Below are 26572 nucleotides of genomic sequence, written 5' to 3' on the forward strand. Positions count from 1 at the left end.
ACGTGACACTCATACATTTGATACTCATACATTTGATACAATTGTCTTGAATTAAATTTTAAAAATGCAAAAACAAAAGAAATCTCTAAGGGGGCAAATACTTTTTCAAACTGAATATAAACTGCATGGCTTTGCAGAAGAAGAGTCTTCTTGGGTTCGGATTTGGCCTGTCTACAGTTTAGACCTTTCATCAGTATATAACATTTGGCGCAGCATGAAACAACTAATCTGGCAAAGCAAAGCAAGGACTGTTGAGTAGCAGACATTTTACATCAGATGAGAATAAGACAACAATCTAGCAACTGGTCACCTCAACAGAATGTTTACATGTATACTACACAATAGTACACATGACTCTGTCCCAACTTATTTAAAATCTATTGCTGCCACAATGTTTTAAAGATTTAATGTTTTTCAATAAATTGTTCACCTTTAACAAATGATGTTTTTTATGTTCCATTGTAAATGAATCTATCAATAATTGCATTCTGTTTTTGTTATTTACATTTTAAACAGTTTCCCAAATGTTTGGGACTGGGGTTGTAACATTTTATATCTAAATTTGAGTTTGACTGATAAGTTTAATCAAAGAGGTATTGAGCTTGCACTTTTTTAAGATTTCCTATACCAAACCTTTACTAAAAGGAGTTGTTGGCACACAAAAAATGTTTAATAAAGAACAGTTTGATAAAAAAGTGTGACCATGTAAATCAAACGTGTTCAAACTTTTTTTTATCAAGAAGCCGCCCACATGTCATTCTTGTGCTGAAGGTCAGAGGTCTTAACCAGAGGCCAAACTAAAAGGAAATAGAAGAAATCTCAATAGACACTCACCATCTCTTTGTCTCTCTCTCTCAAATAAACTTTCACATACAATCAATTGAGAAAATCGACAAAACATTGATAGATACTAGGGATGCAACGGTACAGTGTGGCCACGGTTCGGTTCGTATCCCGTTTCTTAGGTCATGGTATCGGTTAGGTTTCGATATATCAGTATTAGAGCTTAGATTCTCTGCCCGAACCTGAAAAATAGTCAAGTAAAGTGAAATAGGCATCTGTTTTTTTAATGCTATTTTTATTTTATATAAAGTTCTGCCGTGATAATCACCATATAAACATGTAACCAAGTATTATCGTTAACGAAAATGAACTAAATAACGAAAAATGAAAGTAAAAAAACATTTTTGTTAACTGAAACTAATAAAAACGGTAAAAAGGTAACTAACTGGAACTGGAACCTTCGTTTTTGTGTTTGTTAATTTATTTATATGCGCTTTTTTGCACGCAGCGCACGTCGCCCCGGGTCTGTGACGTTAGTTTTTATGTATAACGCTCGCGCTAGCCGCAAAATAACAACAGAAAACCCTGAGAAAACTGCAGAATGGGATTAGAATATGAGCACGAGGGAGATAAAAGCAGTGAAACAGGAGACACAGTACCTGTTGTGAGTAGCTCATACACCAGAACACCCCACGCAGAGGATAAACTGATAAATCTCTCTCTCTCTCTCTCTCTCTCTCTCCCGCATTCACTCATAGTTGATCATTTTGGTGAAAATTAGTGAAACCTGTAAAGTTTATTGAGTTTTTGAGTTTGTTTATGTGTTTCTCAGATTGATTGTAAAAACTAATAAAACCTAGCAAACTCACTTTAAAAACCAATTAAAACTGAATTGGACGAGAAAAGGTAAAAACAAAATTAAATTAAACTATAATGAAACATTCAAAACTATTAGAACTATTAAAAGTAACAAATCAAATTGTTTAAAATGTTTCTACGACTGATTACTTTCACACTGTCACGGTCTCGCTCTGTTCCCCTGTGTTTCTCCTGTAATTTTCAGTCACGTGTGTCTAATTTGTAGCTCCGCCCCTTCCCCAGGTGTTCTGTGTTTCATGTTACTATTTATAGCTCACTTTAGTCCTTGTTTTCGGTCGGTCTTTGCACCTTCCTACGTTGTCTCGTATCCTATTTGCTCTTCTCCACGTTTCTAGTTCTTTGTTTAGTTTGTATTATTTGTTTATATCTCTTGTTTGTTTATATTCCTTGTTTTGTACATATTTACGTATTTATCCTTTGTATATATACCCCTAGCCCTGTTTTGTACTTAGCTGTTTAGTTTAGCTCTTTGTTTGTTTTCCCTGTTTGTTTATGTATTTATATTTATTCGTTATTCCCCTGTTTGTTTGTTTATTTACTTATTATTCATTAAAGTCTGTCTTACCCGCTTTTACGTCCGCCTCCCGTCTGGTCTCGCGTTACACACACGTTGTATAGTTTTTGTATTTATATATTCATGTATATATTTTTAAATCTCAGTTTAAAATTTTATAGTTTTTATAGTTCCACAAAATACAGAGAACCGCAGCATCCCTAATAGATACACTGGCTTGTTGATGTTTGATTTCATCCTCTGTTTTATCCTTACATGGTGTCTTGTTCACATATTGGCTATAGCTACTTGCTGTCTTCAGTCACAACACCTTTAACACTACCAGATTTAGGATATTTTTATACTGTACAGTCTATTCCTGAGTCTGCACCAAGGACTTTTTTAGATTTTTTTTTTTTGTCTTGGCTCATTAAAAAAGGGCTGGCTCTTTCAGCTCCCAAATGGCTCCTCAGATTTTTTGTGGCCTAAAATGGGTTACTAACATGAAAACCTACATGAAATCAAATGTTTATTATTAGATAGCTTTATATAATATATATATATATTTACTCAAGATAAAACTGTCATGGTGCCTGGACAAACCAGATGCTTGCAGATGTAAAACCAGCAAATTGGTTTAATGTTGAAAGAGCAAACCAAAAGAATAGTCAAAAAGCCAGGCCAGGTCAAAAACTAAAACACATAGGGACATGGTATTCAAAAAGTCAAAAAAAAAAAAAAAAAAGGAGATAAACACTTATGTTCACACAAATGTTTCAGCTATACCTCGCAAAGGACAAATGCAAACACACAGGACTCAAATAAACACAGAGGCAATCAGGCACTGGTGAAGGGAATCCCTAATGAGTCACAGGTGCAGGGAACTAGAACTCAGGTGAGGATGAGTGGGAACCGGTTGAAGAGAAGCATGTAACTGTGGTGTGAGAGGGAGTGGTATTTTGGGTAATGCAGTCTATAGTGTAAGTAGAAAAATTTGGTCCAGGATGCATGACAAAAAATGAATTATAAAATACAAAATCAAGTACTAACCTTAATTAGACAAAAATGTCCTATCTCTGATTGTGTATATTCTTTCTAAATTTTAAACAGAAAAAAAAAATAGCTCACAATCAGGAGTCAGTTGCCGCCATTCACTTCATAGAGCCGGTTCTTCGAATTCTCTGAATCATTTTCAACCAACTTCTCACTACAAACTTTGTGCTACATACAATATGACAATGTATGTGCCTATGTCTGTGTAATTTGTCTTTCAGAAATGAAGTTTCTCTGGGTGATGGTATTGTTTTTCTCCGCCATGATGGAGTCCACACCAGGTACATGTCTACACCCTCACATGCTAACAGAGACAGAGATTTACAACCACTCACAGCACATACAGAGGTTATGAGCAGAGGGCACTGCCTGAGACATAAAAACTTACTTTCTAATAAAATGAAAAGATATACAGCTCTGGGAAAATATAGGAGAGCACTTAAAAATGATGAGTTTCTTTGATTTTACCAAATTAAAAACCTCTGATATATAATCAAGAGGAAACAATCAAACCAAACTGAACTGCTTGAATTTTTGCACCAGGAGTAAAGAAGCATAAAGTTATCCAAAAGCAGTGTGTAAGACTGCTGGAGGAGAACATGATGCCAAGCTGCATGACAACTGATTAAAACCAGGGTTATTCCACCAAATATTGATTTCTGAACTCTTAAAACTTTATAACATGAACTTGTTTTCTTTTCATTATTTGAGGTCTAAAAGCTCTGCATCTTTTTGTTATTTCAGCCATTTCTCATTTTCTGCAAATAAATGCTCTAAATGACAATATTTTTACTAGGAATTTGGGAGAAATGTTGTCTGTAGTTTATAGAATAAAACAACAATGTTCATTTTACTCAAACATAAACCTATAAATAGCAAAACCAGAGAAACTGATTCAGAAACTGAAGTGCGCTCTTCATTTTTTCCAGAGCTGCATATTTGATGTAAATAATGTACACTAATGTACATGAATAAGGCCGGATGATTGTAGTTTCTGGAAAGACTCCACAATCATTGTGGTCATTTATGATGGGTGTGGTGCCTTTTCCTAAAGCCCATCCCTACAGTTAGCATGTTTACTTCAGGAGGACCAGCTGTTTCACTACCCACCAGGCAGCTACATTTTAAAGCATCAAATCTGGGGTGGGTTTCCCAAAAGCTTTGTAAAGCTAAGTACTTCATTAACTAGATCATTAATTAAAGAGTGTTTCCCCTACATAACTAAAACTAAAACTAGACCCAGTCACCTTTCTAAAAATACTTCTTAAAGGGAATTCTGCATCTTAAACACCAAAACCGGCAATTCTGAGGGAGAAAACCGCCTGACCAATAATCATTAACATTTCCGTGGTTGATTTGGTCTGTAGCTTGTAGTGTAAATGGGCACTTTTGAATTAACCAATGAAACCCACGCATAAATCAATGCAATGAGTGCAATATCTTCCAGTCCTGCATTTTGTAATTTATATAAAGTCCCCACCAGGCTGGGAATTACAGGACAACACAATATATTTGGAATATCCCTAGTACCCTATATATATATATATATATATATATATATAGGTAACACTTTACTTGGATGGTCCATTTTATGGCCTTGTTGATGCTCAACTGACATTCAACTACCACTGAATTGAATGTCCATTAAATGTAACTTAACCCTATGTAGAATGTAAACCTATCCCTAACCTTAACCCTTAATCAACCCTAAAATCAAACCCTACACCTAACCCTAACCTTAACCCTTAATCAACCCTAAAATCTAACCCTACACCTAACCCTAACCTTAACTCTTAATCAACCATAAAATCGAACCCTACACCTAACCCTAACCTTAACCCTTAATCAACCCTAAAATCTAACCCTACACCCAACCCTAACCTTAACCCTTAATCAACCATAAAATCTAACCCTACACCTAACCCTAACCTTAACCCTTAATCAACCATAAAATCTAACCCTACACCTAACCTTAACCCTAAACTTAACCTAAACTAAATATGAAGATAAGTGTTTGGGTTAGAGTTGAATGTAGGGTTATAATCAATAGAGAATCATTTACTTTCACCTTTTAGTTCATTTGCATTTAATAGACATGTAGTTGAATGTTAGTTGAATTTCAGTTGAGCATCAAAGAGGCCGTCAAATGGACCATCCAAGTAAAGTGTTACCTATATATATATATATATACACAGTGGGTTTTTTTTTTCATTTTGTCACCTTACCTTCAGTCATTTTCGCATTTTGTCACCTTACAATCACAAACTTAAATGTATTTTATTGAGATTTTAAGTGAAACACAAATACAAAGTATTGCATAAGTGTGCAGTGGAACGAAAAAGAAGACATTGTTTTCAACATTTTTATTAAATAAAAAAGTGTGATGTGCAAAACTCTAAAACCCAATATTGAACTTGTCTGGCCAAAATGCAAAGCAATAAACAGTATCGGGAGGAAAGGTATCACTGCTCATCACTCACACTGTGAAGCATGGTGGCTGCAACTCGCCTGTAAGCTATAGTTCTGATCTGCGGTCCGCAAACCTACATACTGTGACGATTCGCCATTTCCCACAAACCATAAATAGTGGGTTGTGCTGCTGTGAACGAGTGGAATAACATTTGTGGGAGGGGCTTATTTCCAGCAGCCAATAACCGACTAGTCCCCACCCACCCGTAAAAAGAGGGTCAAAACTAATTCAAAAGTGCAGCTGAGAGAAGCGCAACTGAGCAAAAAAATACTTAAAGTGCAGCAGATTTCTTATGAATCTAAAACACAAGACAGAATATTAAACCCTCCAATCAATATTAAATATTGTTTACAGAAATTATTTTTTAAAAAAATTGATATGAATAATAGTCCTTTTGTTTCAAATTCAAATTTTGTGGTTATAGATTATACTTTTGGTTTCTTAAAAGTTTTGACCCTATTTTGGCGTCATATGTTACCTCTTGTTTTCTTTACTTTACAGAGCAATTTAAAGTAATAGGTTCAGCTATGCCTATTGTTTTTAAAGCTGGGGAAGACGTGGTTCTGCCTTGTTTTCTGGAACCCAACATCAGCGCTGTGGATATGACAGTGGAGTGGTTTAGGACAGATTGGACTGAAACTGACACCTTAGTTCATTTGTATGAAGGACATGAAGACAGAAATGAGAAGCAGATAAAATCATACAGAGGAAGAACAGCTCTGTTTAGAGAAGAGCTGAAGAAAGGAAACACCTCACTGAAACTCTCAGCACTCCAACCTTCTGACAGGGGATCCTACAAGTGTTTTATTAAATCTGAATCCTGGCATGATGACACAATTCTTGATGTTGAAGTTAACAGTAAGAGCAGTTTTAATACTTTAGTAAATACATTTTTTTGGTATACATTTCGTTGTATGTAGTTTACAGTGACGCATTCAGTGCACAAATATTTCTGTATATATAAAACAGGAAAAAGGAAATGGAATGTGCATCTTTGAAATAACAGATAAAACCTTTTATCATTTTCTATGTACAGTAACTGTTTTATTTTAAGTGGAAGCAAAACAAACCAAGATGTTTAAATATGTGCATAAGATAATTACAGAAGAACAAAAAAAATAAGTTTATCTTCCATGAAGAGTAAAGACCAATAACTTTCCTATTTTATTTTGTACTTATTTGCAATGTTATAAAAATATGTAACTAATTAAACAAACTGTGTTTGAGTGTTTAAGAACATGACACAATGTCTCCCCAAAACACTGTTTTTGTGTTTACAAGCAATTAGGAGTTAATTTCCAAAAGGCTTTGTTTAATGTGATGTAATTAAAGCTTACAAATGTTTATTAATTAAGACTTTTTATCCCCAGAACTTATAGAGTAGGCAGAATTGATTATAATTCTAAAATAATTCTTATTGTGGATTGTTCATGCACCCAAAACTCAGTGCTATTAATTCCAGGGGAAATGCGTCCACAAGAACATGGACAATTACTATAAGCACATTTGGATTTCTATGCAAATCTAAATCTAATAAAAATTTAATAATGACAATAATGAAAATTATAATAATGGCATTGAATAACAAATGTAATAAAAGTAGCAACTATGCTTCAGAATGTGTGTGTCAGTAAGTGTGCCACAACATATCCATAATCGGTGGCATAGATTCATTTTTAAATCATAATATTTATTTGTGTTTTTTTTTTACATTTCTTTATCTTTTCAGTATGTTTGAAAGTAGTGGGTCCAGCTGTTCCTCTTGTTGCTGAAGCTGGTGAAGATCTGGTTCTGCCCTGTTCTCTCCAGCCCAGAATCAGTGCTGAGGAGATGATGGTGGAGTGGTTCAGACTCCATGAGACAGACACATTAGTTCACCTGTATAAAGAATATGAAGACAGAAATGCTGATCAGATGGAGTGTTACAGAGGGAGAACAGCTCTGTTTAAAGATGCATTGAGGAAAGGAAATGCCTCACTGAAACTGTCTGCACTCCAAACTTCTGATGAGGGAGCTTACAAGTGTTTAATTCAGTATGGCGAGTCCTGGCTAGATGACATAATTGTTTATGTTGAGGTTAAAGGTAAGAGACATAACAATTATTCCATTGTCTGGAAAATATTTGTTACCCTATATTGTCTATATAAGTATTCACTTACCCATGTAAATCATTGAACTCGGGTTCCAATTACTTCCATGGCCAAAGCTGCATGCAGACTGCTTCTACAAACATTTCAGCTCAGTTCAGCATGGAATGCTACGTGTCTAGTCATAAAATTTTCTCATTACTAAATATTCCACAGACCACTCTCAGGGCTATTATAACACAGTTAAAGCGACTGGAAACGTCAGTAAGTCTTTTTAGATCAAGGGATTGTGTCTCCTGACATATCTCCATATGTGCAGCAGGAGCATAGCCCCCTCAAGCACTCCTAAAACGAGTCCCAGCACCCCTAAAAGTGAAAGCATAAAGTTATGTAAAATTCTAAGTATATCATTAAACAGAGAGAAAGGGAGAGTGGTGTGGCTGGGATTATAGAGTTAAACTCTGATCCTAGAGCTGCCTCTGTTGTGCAGTCTCTTTCTGATAGAAGCTGTACTTTAGTAGAGTCTGTAGTTCTGATGATGGCATTTTAGGATTGTTTACATCTACATTGTCTTGCATTGAACTTGTTTGCCCAATTTCAGAATTTTTGTTTCACTTGCAAATTATTTTTTGCAGAGGCTGATTGTTCTTTTTTTATAGTTTATAAAACCCATTTCCACATATTACTTTACATTACATACTTTAACATTATATTTTAAAGAATAAATAACAAGAATAATAATAGTTAAAATTAGGTTTAAATATGTAAACATACAGAAGGAAATTACTGAAGAAGCCGGTCTTTCCCCTGGTGTTTCTTTACCTGCTGAAGCCAAATCAGGACCAGGATCATGGTTTTCTCTATAAGGGCCTGTTATCCAGCAGTAATACACTTGTACAGCATTGGTATGGCTGTGGTTTATCCCTGGTCTGATCACTTAAATGATTTTTTATTTTAATTTATGCTGTACATCAGCTTAGTTCTTGTTCCTGCCCTCCGAAACTCATGGTGATTCACACCTCTTGTCTGTTGAGACATGACCAATTAAATAATGTTGTTCTTTGGTAGTTGACCTGCTGTTTTGCATTTCAGGAAAAGGTTTTCATGGTTGGAAGATTGTCATCATCTGCATTTCTTTTTTTGGATTCATTTTAACTGCCTTTATGGCTTGCATTTTAAAAGGTAATTTTGTATTTAAATCATTTTAGAAAAAAAATGGACACTGTGACTCTTGTTAAGTGATCTTGTATCACTTGGTGTCATTTCACAGATGCAGACTGTATGTTGGTGCATTTTTTAAGCTGTAGTAAAATATATTTAAGACATTCATAATGGATTTTTAGTTGCTTGAAGGGTAGTTAATAAATATTCATGAATAAAAACAACCACTGATTAATAACAGTGTCTAAAAAAGCCTTCCACTGTCTGTGTCTAATTCCAGATAAGTATTCGAGAAAGGAGCTCTCTCTTAAACAGTGCTCAGTCATAACCTTCATGCGTCTCCAAACAGAGATTTCACAGGAAGAGTTTGACCTGAAAGAATTCAACACATCAGAGGACGGTTACAGGAGACTCATTCCTGCTGTCACAAACTGTAGGAAGGCTAAGTAAGTGAATTATAATTGTGAAAGTAATACTTTAATATGATTTGTGGGCAGTGCATGATGTGAAAAGTAAAAGAAAATCAAAGGAAACATGTCTGCTGGTGAATTAAGGATGAAGCAAGTTTAAGAATGAACACATATAACATTATCCTGTATTGCCCAGTTGCATGCTTGGAGTAAAAATAGCCTCACCTAGTTCTCTAAAATTACTCACAAATTCTCATGTGTTTTTGGTACATTACATAGGAAATTTGGAAGTGTATACAGAGGAAATTTGACCCATGAGGTTGTTTGAACTATGATGAAAAAAATATATAATAATAATAAAATGCCTCTCTGGACAGATTTTTTGTACATTCCTTGGGAGCGTGAACAAGAAAAGTTCCGCCGCTTTAAATGAACACTGTCAGAATTAAATCCTTCTCTGAAGTTTATCAGTTTGGGTCCGCATTGGACAACGTTTGGGTCCGCCTATTAGTGACCCCTGCTCTACACAGTGGATCTTTACAAATTGCAAAGAACACTTTTATGGCAGGTTGAATCTATTCAACTGTTGGAGGAAATAGAAAGTTTGTTTCCCTTTCTGATTATGTTTGGAGAGTTGAGTGGCCGGATGAGGTGGTTGTAAGTGCACCACTCTGTAAAGAGCTTTACTTCTTCCCTGTTCAGATCCTCATCATTGTTCATCATTTTCACCAAATATAGGTGTGTCACCACCAAACTTGATGATTGTGTTGAAACTGTTTTGTGGTGCAGTCATATCTGTACAGAGTGTACAGCATATGTGAGATAATAAGATGGTGCAGCCTTGTGTACATCCTGTGCTGAGTGTATGTGTGTGTGGGGGGAGTGGATGTCCATTCTGACAGACTGTGGTTAATATTTTAAATGATAAAAAAAAAAAAAAAAAAAAAATATATATATATATATATATATATATATATATATATATATATATATATATATATATTTGTTCAATAAAAACAAGAATGACCAAGAAGTGCTGAACATTAAATATTAATAAAATATGCTGTGACCACAGCAAAAATAAATAAATCTATAAATAGATCAATAAATGTCCACATAATAAGAAACAAGACAAAGGGCAAGTTGCCTCAACAGGGTATTAATGCCATGTCGTAAATAAATTATTAAGTTACTTTAAAACTCATCCAACAACCGTTTATCAGCTGAAGACAGGATCATTTATATTTCATGGTAAATCTACTGTGCTGTCAACTTTTGTGAAAAAAAAAAACATTGTCACAGCCATGGAAGAAAATTTAGCATGTGTAGCCAATATGTAACAGTTCAATACATTCTGTGAAACCTGGTTGAGGACAGTTTTGTAGGCAAGTTGCTACAAACTGTATTGTTGGTCTAAATTTTAAGCATGTTGGTGAATGCAAGTTCCAGCATGATTTTTTCTGAGAAACAGATATAGAACGTCTAGCCAATGTCCAGGAAATGTTCTGTTTTTCCTAAAAGAGTACAAAGCCTGTCTCTTGATTTGTAAGATTCTTTCCTCATGACTTCCTCATGAAAATGTACAACAGTTTATGACTGTGAATTATGTGTGCATGGCCATTAGAGCAAATAAATCTTGTTTTATAAAGGCCGATGTAATATGTCACAAAATCTTAGCAATTTAGTACAGAATGTTATTCTTCAGTTTTATCTAAACATTTACAGAATCTGACCATTTTAAATGTTGTGCTCTCTTTATTTTCTGCACCTTCTTAGATTAAGTGGCTGTAATCTTTCTGCACAGTCCTGTAAAATTTTGCAGGCACTCTTGCAAAAAAAGAACTCATCCCTTAAAAAGCTGGACCTTAGTAATAATGACCTGCAGGATTCAGGAGTGGAGCTGCTCTCTGCTGGACTGAAAAGCCCTCACTGCGTACTGGAGAGTCTCAGGTCATTTTAATGATGTGATTACTTTTCTGGAAGCTCAAACTGTTTTCAGTGCCTTCTTTAACCACCTAAAGTTCCTGCAGACGCCAATATTTTGATTTAATCTAAATCATGTCTTAATCATCATTGATGTTAAAATTGTTAAATCTCTTTGTTTTTACAGCCTTGCTACATGTAAACTCACTAAACAGTCCTGTGAGAATTTGCATTTAGTTTTGCAGTCAGAATCCTCTGCTCTGAAAGAGTTGGACCTCAGTAACAATGACCTGCAGGATTCAGGAGTGGAAATTCTCTCTGCTGGACTGAAAAGATCACAGTGTAAACTGGAAACTCTCAGGTCAGAAGGTTTTGTGTGTTTTCATTTCTGAAAACATTCTATATTATACTGTAATATATATTGTGTTTACTCTTTTGCAGCCTGAATATGTGTAAACTCAGTGAACAGTCCTGCAAGATACTGAAGTCAGTTTTACAATCAGAAAATTCCTCTCTGAAAGAGCTGAACCTTAGTAAAAATGACCTGCAAGATTCAGGAGTGGAGCTGCTCTCTGCTGGACTAAAGAGTTCACAATGTAAACTGGAGAAGTTAAGGTCAGAAATACATTTTTATTGAAAATGCACACATGTTATCCAACAAAAATAAGTACACTCCACCAATTTCAGTCGCCTTGGTACTTCTCACCAGGCCACACAGGGGCCATTCTAAGATTAGAGGTTTATGGTTGTTCAGCTCTGTTTTGGACTTTATATTGCATCTGCTCACTCTACAGTGAATAATGAAGCCCCATCATTCTGACCTTACCCTCTTGTCCAAACTGCATTAACACGTCTCCACAGACAGTATTTAAAAAGTAAAGTACTGTGTAAATGAATGTTTTGATGAGTCACTAATACATAGCAGTGCTGCATAATAATCCGTAAAAAAACTGTGTGGGCCACCATCTTAGATTATTTAGTAGATCCTCCTTTTCCAGAAATAACAGCCTCTAAATGCTTCATTTAGCTTCCAATGAGAGTCTGGCTTCTTGTTGAAGGTATTTTGGAGGTACTTTACAAAACATCTCCAGTTCAGTCAGGTTTGATTGTTTCTGATCATGAACACCCTGCTTTAAATCACACCACAGATTTTCAGTAATATTCAGGTCCGGGGACTGAAATAATCTGAGATGATCATTCCAGAACGTTGTACTTGTTCCTCTGCATGATGCTTTAGTAGATTTTGAGCAGAGTTTAGGGTGTTTAGGGTCGTTGTCTTGCTGAAGTATCCAGCCCCAGTGCAACTTCAAGTTGGTCACTTATTCTTGAACATTGTTCTCAAGAATCTGCTGATATTGACTGAAATCCATGAGACCCTCAACTTTAACAAGATTCCCAGTAACTGCACTGATCACACAGCCCCACAGCATGATGGAACTACCGCCAGATTTTACTGTGGGGAGCAGTAAAGTGTTTATGTTGGAATGCTGTGTTCTTTTTCCACCATGCATAAATAACCTCCCTCCAAATAACTAAATTTTATTTTCATCAGTCCACAGCACCACAAAACTAGCAAGCTGATTGGCTGTTTCTCCTGAAAGGCGGAACTTTATCCTCAAACTTGATCTGTGATTTTCCATGCATACAGCGGTCTCCTCATTAATAATACAGCTGAGCTTCAGGGTTACTGGAAAATTATTCGGGAAGGCCCGGAAGCTTAGGCCAGGGGACGTCCCTGTACTTTAGCATACTTTAAGCGACTCTGTTTGTGGTTCAGAAAAGGCTTCTTCTGCATTACTCTCCCATACAGCCTCTCCTCGTGTAAAGTGTGCTGAATAGCTGAACGATGCACAGTGACTCCATCTGCAGTAAGATGATGATGTAGGTGTTTGGAGCTGATCTGTAGATTCACTATGACTGTTTTCACCATCCTTATCCAAACAACTTCCATTTCCAAAAATACACAACTTTTTACCGTGCTTGACAATTCTATTTTTCACATGTTCTTTACCATGAGGTGCCATGTTGAATATTTAGTAGCCAATATGAGAGAATTGTTTCCAAAACTCCAAATTTAACAGCCCTGTTGCCTATTCACACTTGAGACCTTGTAACTCTATGAGAGATGTACTCACATTCGTTGGATGCTGTATACTGTTTATATTTATGTGGTGATGGGGTGATGTGATGGGTGATTGGGCCCTTCGCTATCGGCCACAATATATAAAGATTTTACATAATATTATAAAGTCATTTTTGTGCTTAAATGTTTAAACATTTTAAAGGCTACCTTTTGACAATCATATTTACCTATTTCTTTATATATTCATATCTTAATTACTTTGCAGGCTTGCTTTGTGTAAACTTACTGCACAGTCTTGTGATGCTCTGCAATCAGTTTTAGAATCAGAACCCTCCACCTTGAAGGAGCTGGACCATAGTAACAATGACTTGCAGGATTTAGGAGGGGAGAAACTCTCTGCTGGACTGAAGAGTTCACACTGTAAGATACAAATACTCAGGTCAGTATTTGATACCAGGTCAAAATCAGTCACACCAAGGAAATATTACAGAACAAGAACAAGTGTAATTTTTTGTGTCTTAAATTATACTGTACTACATTGACTAGCATATGGTAGAGAAAATCTTATAATATTATACTCTATATCTCTCTATATTGTACTCTAAATTTGAAAAAAATTCCATTTGCTTAAATAGAATGGTTATTGTGACTGTTGTTTTAACATACTTTAACAATTGTAAACTATGAAAAAAAGAAAACATAAAGATATATTTCAAAACAACATTCAAAAGTCTTCATTGTTTACAGTCTATACTCTTTACTCTCCATTTGCAGACTAGCTTGGTGTAATATTGGTGCAAAGACATGTCAAAACCTGGGATCAGTTTTAAAACTGGAAAACTCCTCTCTGAAAGAGCTTGACCTCACTGACAATGACCTGCAGGATTCAGGATTGAATTTTCTTACAGCTGGACTGAAGAGTTCAGACTGTAAACTGCAGATTCTTAGGTTTGTGTTTATTTCTGTTCAATGTTAAAAATGTCAACATAAGTGTTGTTTAAGAATCATTGTTTATCAGTTTTAAAGTCAAAATATAAACATACCTATATAACATAATTTGCAGGGTCTTTCAATCTGTTTTAATATATATATATATATATATATATATATATATATATATATATATATATATATATATATATATTAAACAGCTGACCTGACAGACCCTTTATTTGGCTTAAAATATAAATGGGTAGACCATATATTTTACTTTAAAATAGTAGTGAATTTGTTTGTAGCAGTACCTTTTTTGCCTAAAGTCTTTCTATTCTGATTCTTGATGCCAAAGTTTATAATTTTCAAACCCCGTTTCTTTTTTCTTTTTGTAGATTATGTTATTGTATGGTCACTGAAAAAGGCTGTTGTTCTCTGGCTGCAGCTTTGAAATCAAACCCCACCCACTTGAAAGAACTGGATCTGAGCTACAATAACCCAGGGGAGTCCAGAATAAAGCTTCTCTCTGCTAGACTGGAGGATCCACACTGCAATTTGAAGACACTCAGGTGTGAGGAACTATATAGAGGAATCTCTGCTAATCATTTTTGGTTATTAGAAGTTAACAAGTTTAACATTACAGTTAGTTCAGTCTGTCTAGTTTTTTGATTGGTATAATAATGAAATGATTTTTTAAATGAGTGACATAAAAATAATTCTCTTTACAGCTATTAAAAACTTAGTTTTAGGGAGAAGTGTGAGTCGATCAATGTCAATAAATAGATAAATCACAACAGAATTCTTGATCATGATTAATCACACTTTTCCATTCTCCTTAAAACTATGTTTTTTAATAGCTGTGAATAAAACAATCAATATTATATTGGTTAAAAGGAATTATATTTATGTAAATCATTTAAAAATCATTTAATTATTATACCAATCAAAAACAATTATATGATAATTAAAATGTAACTACTGGTACCCTGTATTTTTGAGAGAAAGACAGTAATAATCATGTAATGTGGTATGCCTGGCAGACTAGAGCCTTTTTTAATTTTATAATAATATCTGAGGGTTATTTTGATGCAATTTAAATGATAGTCTTTTAACATTCTGAGTAGAAGTCTGGCTGCATTTTTCATCTGTTCCAAAATGTTTTGGGAACATTATTTCTGTAACATTATAAGCCAACCTTACAGGAACTTTAAATGAACAAAATACATTTGTACCTAAAAACATGCATACATGTATTGTTTTTCTATGTGTAATAAAATTTGGCATACAATTGAATACTGTAAATGTATTTTTCTTTTATCTTTATTTATTCTGTGTATCATGAGTACCAACACTTCAACCAACTTAAGTAAAATTGCTGCACTTGGTTTAAAAGAGGTATAATTACTATGTCCATGCAGCTTTGTACTCAAATCACTGTTACTGTCAGCAAAATCACTTGCAATTACCAGGTACCTGTGATATACAGAATGTTGTATATAGATTACATATTACTCACAGCATGCTGTTAAAAACAGATGCAAAAGTTTGTTAATGCGATAACGAAAACAATTAATAGAAACTGTGAAAAAGTAACAAGTTGGTTTCCTGTTTGCAAAAGAAACAAGTTCATTACAATTTTTGTGCGTTTAGAGTGGAGCATGGAGGGAAGATCAGAACAACACCAGGACTACAGAAATGTAAGTGCTCTCTCCCTTACGCACACACACACACACACACAACCACTCACACACACGCACACACACACACACACACACACACACAACCACTCACACACACGCACACACACACACACACACACACACACAAACACTCACACACACACACACACTCACACACACACACACACACTTTTAGTAATGTACCTCTCCTCTGTGTTCAGATGCCTGTGAGTTCACCCTGGATCCAAACACAGCACACACTCTTCTCTCTCTGAGTGAGGGGAACAGGAAGGCTGTGTGGGGAGAGCAGCAGTCGTATCCTGATCATCCCGAGAGGTTTGATTACTGGGAGCAGGTGATGAGTAGAGAGGAAGTGAGCAGACGCTGTTACTGGGAGGCTGAGTGGAGCGGGAAGAGAGGAGCTGATGTAGCTCTGACATATAAAACAATCAGCAGGAAAAGAGGCACTAATGACAGTTGGTTTGGGGGGAATGAAAAGTCTTGGTGTTTGAGCTGCTCTGATGACAGTTACTCTGTTTGTCACAATAATAATAGAACTGATCTTCCTCATCCACCCCACCCCCCCCCCCCCCAGCTGTAAGAGAGTAGGAGTGTATGTGGACTGTCCGGCCGGCACTCTGTCCTTCTGCAGTGTCTCCTCTGATACACACACTCTCACACACTTACATACATTCCACACCACATTCACTGATGAACCCCTGTATGCAGGGTTTTATGTTTATTTTGAGTCCTCAGTGGTCTTATTTTAAGGCAGCTTCTTATAAATCCTCTAAACCAAGACTAAGAAAAGTGTGCAGAACACAGGGCTGAGAATGTTTTTTTTTAAATAAGACACTGATCTCTTAACTGTCATTGTACAATGTGTAAAACAGTAAAACTTCTCTACGAGTTGATACATTTTATGGGTCAGTAGTCATTCAGTGAAACAGTGGTGATCACGAGAGGAGCACTTATTAAAAACATTTACTATCCAAGTCCACCTGAAGACCTACACCTGGTTACAGATAGCAAAGGCTCCAGTTCATTCCCTAACCCATACCTCCCTTAGCATTTACCTACAAAACTGTGCCTCCAGAAGAGAACTGCTGATACATAAGTCTAATCAAATTAATTAGCACTTTTTATAGCTAATGTCACAAAGCAGCTTTACAGAAATATAGTAGCAGAACAAATAATCAAACAAAACATAAAACAGAACCCCCAGCAGTCTATCAGCGCTAGAGGAAGAAAAAACTGTGGAAGAAATCAGGGCTCCAAAGTTCCAAAGAGGAACCATCCTCATCTGGTCAGACTACTTATACATTCACAAAGCTCTAATGTATTCAGATGAACAGCCACAACTGTTAATAGAAGCAGTTAGAAAATTGCTAGTTAGCAGTAACCATGAAAGACAAAGATATGCAGAGGATCTCCAGGCACAAATGTGACGCAAAAAAAAAAGAAGTTTCTCAAAGAAAGATTTTGGAGACTTTCGGTGACGCCATGCTGGAGACAACAGCTTAAAACTAAGCTCCATCCGTTTAACTAAAAACTCCTAACAAAACGAGCAAAAACTGGGATTAACAGCATAATTTTACAATGGCATCGTCTGGCCGAGGTAAGGGCTCCAATAAACAGGAGAAAATGAAAGAGAAGAGCGAAAATTCAAAGGAACAAACACAGGCTACTGAAAAGGATGGTCCCCAGTGGTAGGATGGTCCCCCCTTTAATGTGAGTCTTGGTCCTCCCAAGGTTTCTTCCTCCTCCTGCAGCTCTGAGGGAGTTTTTCCTTGCCTCCGCGCTCACTGGGGGTTCTGTATTCTGTATTTTCTATGTGTAATGTTTTGCCTGATTCTTTGTCCTGTAATCATGTTTCTGTAAAGCTGCTTTGTGCCAACACCTGTTGTAAAAAGCGCTATACAAATAAATTTGATTTGATTTGATTTGATTTGATTTGATTTGAAAAGGGGGAAGTTATGGCTCAAGCTAGACTGAAAACCGAGAGGGTCACGAACAGACCAGACACTCGTTGAGAAAGCTAGAATTGTCAATGAATGAGCTCAAAGACGAAATGACAAAATTAGAAAAAGGAACCACAGAGACGGAGGGTCGTATTAGTGCCGTGGAAGTTAATGGCTGGAGATATGAGAACACAATTCGATATCTGCTACGCCGAGAGATTGACCTGACTGCTAGATGTGAGGACCTGCAAAACAGGTCAAGACGAAACAACCTGAGGATCTACCGAGTGCCCGAAGGAAGTGAAGGTAAAGACGTGAAGACGTTTGTGAAAGAACTCATTCAGTCAGTCCTCCAGCCAATGCCTGCAGTAAATCTAGAAATAGAGAGAGCTCACCGTGCTCTAACTGCCAAACCAAAGGAACCCACTGCTGCTCCGAGGTCTTTGATAGTCAAGTTTGTGGACTACTCAATTAAAGATGCGATCCTGAGACAAGCTTGGAGCTTGTCTATGTGGAAGTCTGCTTTAGCCGGTTGGCACTTTATTTTTTTATGTTGTGTGTTCAGGTTCTGTTTCTACCTTGAGATTGTTAACGGGCAATTGCCATATTGTATTTTTACTTTACTTTTTATGTATCAGAAAACATTCAATTCGTTAATATATGGAAAATCTAAACTGCATTAGTTACAATGTAAAGGGGATAAGCAGTCCAATCAAGAGAAAGAAAATATTTAGCCAACTTAAAACATTACAATGTTCAGTAGCTATGCTTCAAGAGACCCACCTGTCTGAAAGAGAACATCTAAAGCTAAGACGAGAATGGGTGGACCAAGTGTACAGTGCTTTGTTCAAAAATGGCAGGAAAAGAGGAGTTGCTATTCTGTTAAATAAATCGGTTTATTTTAATCATGATAAAACAATTGGAGACAAAGAGGGCAGGTACGTGATGGTAGTAGGGACTATTGGAGGTACTAAAATAACAATGCTTAATTTATATGCACCAAATGAAGACTGTAGAGATTTTTTTTAAGAATGTAGCGGCCTTACTGGCAAGTGAGGCAGAGGGAATTATCCTAATAGGGGGGATTTCAATTGTATCTTGAGACAAAATATGGATAGGCTTCCAAAAGAAGTAGGACCTCTGTCCAAAAAATCTATAACACTTCAAATAATGATAGATGAACTGGGCTTGGTGGATAGTTGGCGTTATTTACACCCTAAAGAAAAGGACTTCACCTTTATGTCACAGGTACATGGTAGTTACTCAAGGTTGGACATGTTTTTGATGTCTAGAACAGATGTATATAGAGCTACTGAATGCATCATAGAACCTATTACTTTATCGGATCATGCACCGCTTACCCTGAAGATAAAAGTGGGACCAAGTAAGCAGTTTAAATACTGGAGACTTAATGTCTCATTATTAAATGATGAAGCAATAAGACAAGAAATTCGTCAAGCTTTAACAGAGTACTTGATCTTTAATGACAATGACACTGTAACCCTCTCTATTCTTTGGGAGGGAGCCAAAGTTGTGATGAGAGGTAATATTATAGCCATCTCCTCAAGATTAAAAAAACAGAGACTAGCACAACAAATTGAATTGGAGAGGGAAATTAAGAAATTGGAAACAGAACACCAACAATTACAAAATCATGAAGTACTAGATCTCTTAAAAGAAACCAGACAGAAATTGGTTGACTTTTTAACCTATAAAACAGAGGGAGCACTGCGAATTATAAAAAGAAAGTATTATGAAATGGGTAACAAAGCAAATCGCCTTTTGGCTTTTCAGTTGCGTAAAGCCCAATCCAATAGAGTAGTACACAAGGTAAAACGTCTAGATACGGGCCAGATATTGAATCAACCGAAAGACATACCAGAAGAGTTTGCTGCATATTACAGAATGTTGTATAAGGAGGAAGACTTGCCCCCCAAAAAAAAGAAAAAATTAAATCCTTCCTTAACTCACTCAATCTAGCTAAATTAACAGTAGATGAAGCCAATTCACTGACACTACCCATCACAGTGGAAGAAATTAAGGAAACTATAGCTGGACTTAAAAATAGTAAGTCCCCAGGGGTAGACGGCTTCCCTGGAGAATACTATAAATTTTTAGTAAATGAGCTAACCCCAGTTTTATGTAGAGTATATAATTACACCCTCTCAGAAGGAAACCCACCAGGGTCATGGTTAGATGCATTAATAAGTGTTATTCCAAAAGATAACAAAGACCCAAATTTGTGCGAGTCTTACCGCCCAATTAGTCTGCTCTGTGTAGACCTTAAAATGTTAACATCTGTTATAGCTAATAGGATACAAAACATTATCAATAAACTTATAAAACCTGATCAAACTGGTTTTATTAATAACCGACAGGGAGTTGATAATGTTAGAAGGGCCTTGAATTTACAAAAAATAGCAGCTGAAAGAGAAACCCCAGCAATGTTCCTCAGCCTAGATGCTGAGAAAGCATTTGACCGGGTTGATTGGACATTTTTAAAAGAGACTCTTAAGTATATGGACTTTAATGATACATTTGTTAAATGGATTTAAATATTTTATAAAAACCCTAGATCTAGAGTAAGAGTAAATGGACACTGCTCTGATTTCTTCCCTCTGGGACGTGGTACACTTCAAGGGGACACAATGTCACCCTCTCTATTTGCTCTCAGTATTGAACCATTCGCTGAATTGATAAGAAGTAATCCCCTCATACAGGGAATACATGATAAAGGTAATGACCAACATGAACTGGCACTTTTTGCAGACGACATATTACTATTCTTGGAAAACCCCGTTGCCTCTATACCTGCCCTCCTATATAGCCTAAACGAATACGCTAGAGTGTCAGGATATAAGATTAACACAAACAAATCTGAAGCCATGATGATAAACGGAAAATGGCCCTCACAATTAGATAATCTGGTATCTTTTAGAAGACCCAAACAAAGATTTAGATATCTCGGCATTGTTATAACCCCTAAAACAACACAATTATCCTCAAATTATGACAAATTGATTCAGGAAATTAAAAAGGATCTAACTAGGTGGGATACATTACCTCTATCATTGTTTGGCAGGGTAGAGTGAGTGAAAATGAATATTCTGCCAAGATTACTCTTTTTATTTCAGTCCATACCTATTTTAATATCACAAAATACATTTAGGCTATTGGAAAAAATGATATCAAAATTTATTTGACAAAACAGAAGACCAAGAATTCGACTTAAAATAAGATGGGTCTCAATTGAACAAAATTCTATACCGGGAATACCATTATCTACCCTTCCATTCTATAGTCAACAATATAGAACAAAATTAAAAATAAATAATGTTTGGGTCAAAAACACACTGAAAGTATGGGCTGCAGTCCAAAAGCAGTTAAAGGGAGCTTTAGTTTTGTCACAGGCTATGCCTATTGTAGGAAACGCAGAATTTGTTCCTTCCATGTGGGACAATGCGTACAAAAGATGGGCTGAAAATAGTTTGAAAACAGTTAACCAACTGTTCGAAGGAAATATATTGAAATCTTTTTCACAGCTCCAAGACAAATACGCTCTACCTTCAAGTGACTTATTTAGATATTTTCAAATTAGACACTATCTTACAAAAAATACAGATTGGAATATTATTAAAAGAGAACCAACTAATATAGAAGCCTATTTTATAAATCTGTTTGAATACCCTACATCAATAAAAAAACACATTTTCAATATTTATAAAAAACTAACAACTGATTTCCAAGACAACACCCTACATATAAAAGGACAATGGGAGCTGGAAATGAATATAGTAGTGGATGACTATGTCTGGGAGAATATATGTCTCGGATGTCACAAGGGAATAGAGAGCCAGTTATGGAAAGAGTTTGATTGAAAGGTAAAAATAAGGTATTTCAGAACACCGTTAGTAACATGTAAATTTCAAAATAATGGTACCAAAAAATGCTGGAGAAACTGTGGTATGGTCGGCGACCATACCCATATTTTCTGGGACTGCCCAAAAGTTCAGTCATTCTGGACAAATATTAGAATGGAAATAGAAAAAATCCTAAACATTCATATTCCATTGGACCCACGTTTTTTGTTATTGGAAATGTTTTCTGAATATATGCTTACCCCTAATCAGTGTTATATAATGCATATTTTGTTGATGATTGCGAGGAAAACTATTACGATTAATTGGATGAAACCTGATCCCCCTACTGTTGGACAATGGTTACAAAAAGTCAAATATGTTTATATGGTGGAGCACATGACTGCACAGCTACAACTAAAGCTACCACATTTTATAAGAAGGTGGACACCTGTTATTATGTACCTTAGTTAGATTGTATCAAAATTATATATGTATCTTAAAGGAATGTATGTAGGTATATAGGTGGATATGTAGGAATGTATGTATGCAGGTATGTATGTATGTTTTGTAGGTATGTATAGGTAAACATGTATCAATACATAGATATGAATGAAGAGAAGGTAAAGATGGATATATTTCTTTGATTCTATTTGTATATAATATGTGTTAAGTGAAGCCCGATCTCAAGGAGATTTTGTTACACAATGTTAATTGCCTGTCAATGTGTGTTAATGGCAATAAAGTAAAAAAAAAAGAAAGATTTTGAGGGATTTTTCGATCTACAGCCCATAATATAAAAATGTTCAAGGAATCAGAAAGGATTTTAGTGAATAAAGAAATAGGGGTTAGATCAAAACTACTCCCATGATCTATGATCCTTCAGACAGCATCAAGAATCATCATCCAATATCCAAAGAAATTCAGGAACAAATGAGAAAGAAAGTACTTGAGGAAATCTGAGAACACAAGGAAATTAGGGAAATTAAATACACAAGAGAAACAATGTATACAAGAACTGAGAACACAACAGCATTACAGATATGCAGCAAACAAAAACCGAGAACACATTTACATGTATTTACATGTACTTAAAACAAATTAAATGATCCTGCCAATAATAACATTTTAAATATAATTTGGGGAACATTACAACAATTACATAATGCAATCAATACGTATATATTTTATTGAAAGAACTCTTAATGAAACCTCTATTTTATATGTTATCAAGCTCAATAATGTTCCTTTTTTTAAATAACCTCCCAAGAAGGAGTAATCAATTAAGAGTTACCACAGCTACATCAAATCTGATTGTAACACAGTTTTAAATCCCCACCATTTACCAGTCCCCTACATATCTCTCAATTCCTTCCTAAAGTCCCATAATTCTGTTACCTATACGTGTTTACAGTTGCAAGAAAAAGTATGTGAACCCTTTTTCACATACTTGGATTTCTGCATAAATTGGTCATTAAATGTGTTCTGATCAAATATTTGTGTTGTAAGTGTAAGATATGGCTCTGTTAATTTCTAGTTTTAGATTAGTCTATGGTCAGTCATTGGTTTGATTTATAACATTTACATTAGCTTATTTCAAAAGGTGGGCTTGATATAAGTGATGCAAAGTGATACAAGTGATCTGTAATACACCAAATTAGGCACTAATGGTCAAATTTAAATAATTGAAATAAGATATATACAGTGGAGCCCGAAATTATTCATACCCCTGGCAACCAGCAATTTTATTTTTGACCGGAAACAACACAGGCATCTCCCAGGAGATAATATGATGAAGTACAAGAGGCATCCTTGTGGAAAAAAATATTTATGAGCATTTATTCACATTTGAACAAAAAGTGGCATGTCCAAAATTATTCATACCCTTCTCAATAATTAATAGAAAAGCCTATTACAGCAATCAAACGCTTCCTGTAATTGCTGACCAGCTTTTTGCATGTCTCCACTGGTATTTTTGCCCATTCATCTTTAGCGATGAGCTCCAACTTTTTGAGGTTGGAGGGTCTTCTTGCCATCACCCTAATCTTTAGCTCCCTACACAGATTCTCAATTGGATTCAAGTCAGGACTCTGGCTGGGCCACTGCAAAACGTTAATGTTTTTGTCCGCTAACCATTTCTTCACCACTTTTGCTGTGTGTTTTGGGTCATTGTCATGCTAAAATGTCCACTGGTTCCCAAGGCCAAGTTTCTATGCAGACTGCCTGATGTTGTTGTTGAGAATCTTGATGTATTGCTCTTTTTTTACGGTGCAATTTACTGCGATCAAGTTTCTTGGTCTATTGGCTGAAAAACACCCGTAAAACAATAGGTTCCCACCACCATGTTTGACAGTGGGGATGATGTTCGTAGGTTTAAAGGCTTTTCCTTTTTTTCGCTAAATAAAGGATACATCATTGTGGCCAAACAATTACATTTTTGTTTAATCTGACCATAAAACAGAAGACCACAAGTCTTCTTCTTTGTCAAGTGGGCTTTTGTGTGCCATTTCTGGAGAAGTGGCATCCTCCTTGGTCTGCGTAATTGTTTGGAACCCAGTAGTGTGCAGTGTCCATTGGACTGTCTGCCTTGTGAGTTTGCCACCAGCAGAGCCCAGATTCACCTCAATGCTATAATGCCCATGACGCAGGGTCACAGTCTCACTAACCGATAGCAGAAACTTGGAATCTTCCCTTGATAGCCCCAGCTGCTCATCAGTTATGTTTCCATAACTCATCAAGTTTAACAGCAGAGATTCTGTTAATGATGACTGTCGATCTTCCACAGCATTCTCTGCCAAGTGGGTCATTCACTGTCCAGCCAAGCACAGTCTTAATGGCAAAAGGCCCATCACCTACACTTCGGACAACCTGCAGGTTCCCGAGCTTTGGGCATGTTCATGCCGATCAAAAGTTCCACTTGAGCCTCAATTTCTGGCAGATAAACATGCTTTAGGTATATATATCAAGGTCAAGGTCAAGAGGCTTTTATTGTCATTACATCTGAGTACAGGTACACAGTGTAGTGAAATTACGTTCCTCCAGAACCATGGTGCAACATGGAACAACAAGCAATAGACAACATACACTCTAAAAAACAGAGGTACGATATGAGTACTTTTTTGTACTCGAAGGTACACTCTTTATAATTGTACCCTCAAAGGTACAATACTGGTCTTTACAGGATCAGATTTGTTCCCTCTGAAGTACAAAGTCATTTCTAACAGCAATAAGTACAAATTTGTACCATTTAACCTGCAGCCAAAAGGTACATTGAGTATTCTGCATCACTGTACTAATAAACTATATATATTTAAATTGCACATTTTTTAATTTGAAAGCCAGACAATTTTGTATCATCAAGTTTTTGAGCCATATTTAGTTGATGATAATGTTTATAATCTTTATAATCTTTACTGCCACAAAAACCATGGGTACAAAAAAGGACTTTCACTGAAAGGTACTTTTTTGTGCCTCAATATAAGGTACAGCCCCAGCGACAAGCTTTGTACTCTTTTAAGTACAAATCTGTACTTATATTTCTTAGAGTGTAAAGTGCAGGAGTGACGACAGTGCAACATAAAATTATAAAATTATAACACTAAATAACAATAAATACAATAAATACAAAAGACGAGACAATTTAAAGACAGGACAGTGCAGTACCAATACAGTATAATAGAGTGTTTAGTGAAGATAAGGTGCAGAGATGTGTGACATACTGTAACATATAGAACATATATAATCACAGCAGTTACAGAGGTAGAGTTTATAGTTTTTAAGAGTGCAGCAGATATTGCTGAAAGGAATATGTCAGTCTCTGTGTGCTGAGTGTGTGTGTGTGTGGGTGAAGTTCAGTATTTGTGTGTGTATGGGGGGGGTGTACAGTTCAGTTTTGTGTGAGTGGTGGGTGGGGTGGGGTTCAGTTCTGTCTCTGTGCGTTGAGAAGTCTGACTGTCTGGTGGATGAAGCTGTTGCAGAGTCTAGTAGTGGAGGCTCGGATGCTCCTGTATCTTCTGCCGGACGGCATCAGACCGAAGAGTCTGTGTGAGGGATGGGTGGGGTCATTCACAATGCTGGTGGCGCTGCGAATGCAGCGTGTGGTGTAGATCTCGGTGATGGAGGGAAGAGAGACGATGATTTTCTCAGCTGTCCGCATTATCCGCTGTAGGGTCTTGCGGTCTGAGGTGTTGCAGTTGCCAAACCAGATGGTAATGCAGGTGCTCAGGATGCTTTCTACAGTCCCTCTGTAGAACATGGTGAGGATGGGAGGTTGGAGATGTGCTTTCCTCAGTCTCCGCAGGAAGTAGAGGCGCTGCTGGGCTTTCTTGGTTATGGAGCTGGTGTTGAGGAACCAGGTGAGGTTCTCTGCAATGTGAACACCCAGGAACTTGTTGTTTTCCACAATTTCCACAGCAGAGCCGTTCATGTTCAGCGGGTTGTGGACACCTGGAGCTCTCCTGAAGTCAACAACCATCTCCTTGGTTTTATCTACGTTTAGAGATAGGTTGTTGGTTCTGCACCAGTCCGTCAGCCACTGCACCTCCTCTCTGTATGCTGACTCGTCGTTCTTGCTGATGAGGCCAACTACAGTTGTGTCATCAGCGAACTTGATGATGTGGTTTGAGCTGTACTTTGCAGTACAGTCATGAGTCAGCAGAGTGAACAGCAGTGGGCTGAGCACACAGCCCTGGGGGGCGCCGGTGCTCAGTATGGTGGTGCTGGAGGTGTTGTTTCCAATCCTGACTGATTGTGTTCTCTCAGTCAGGAAGTCTAAAACCCAGTTACAGAGGGAGGAGCAAG

General features: G+C 36.5%; 1 pseudogene; it reads left to right on the top strand.

Annotated features, from left to right (window-relative positions):
- Positions 1-3431: 3431 nt before the first annotated feature.
- Positions 3432-17897, top strand: LOC125785727 (NACHT, LRR and PYD domains-containing protein 3-like; annotated as a pseudogene).
- Positions 17898-26572: the final 8675 nt, after the last annotated feature.

This window comes from Astyanax mexicanus, chromosome 21, assembly GCF_023375975.1.
Source record: "Astyanax mexicanus isolate ESR-SI-001 chromosome 21, AstMex3_surface, whole genome shotgun sequence".
Lineage (NCBI taxonomy): Eukaryota > Metazoa > Chordata > Actinopteri > Characiformes > Acestrorhamphidae > Astyanax > Astyanax mexicanus.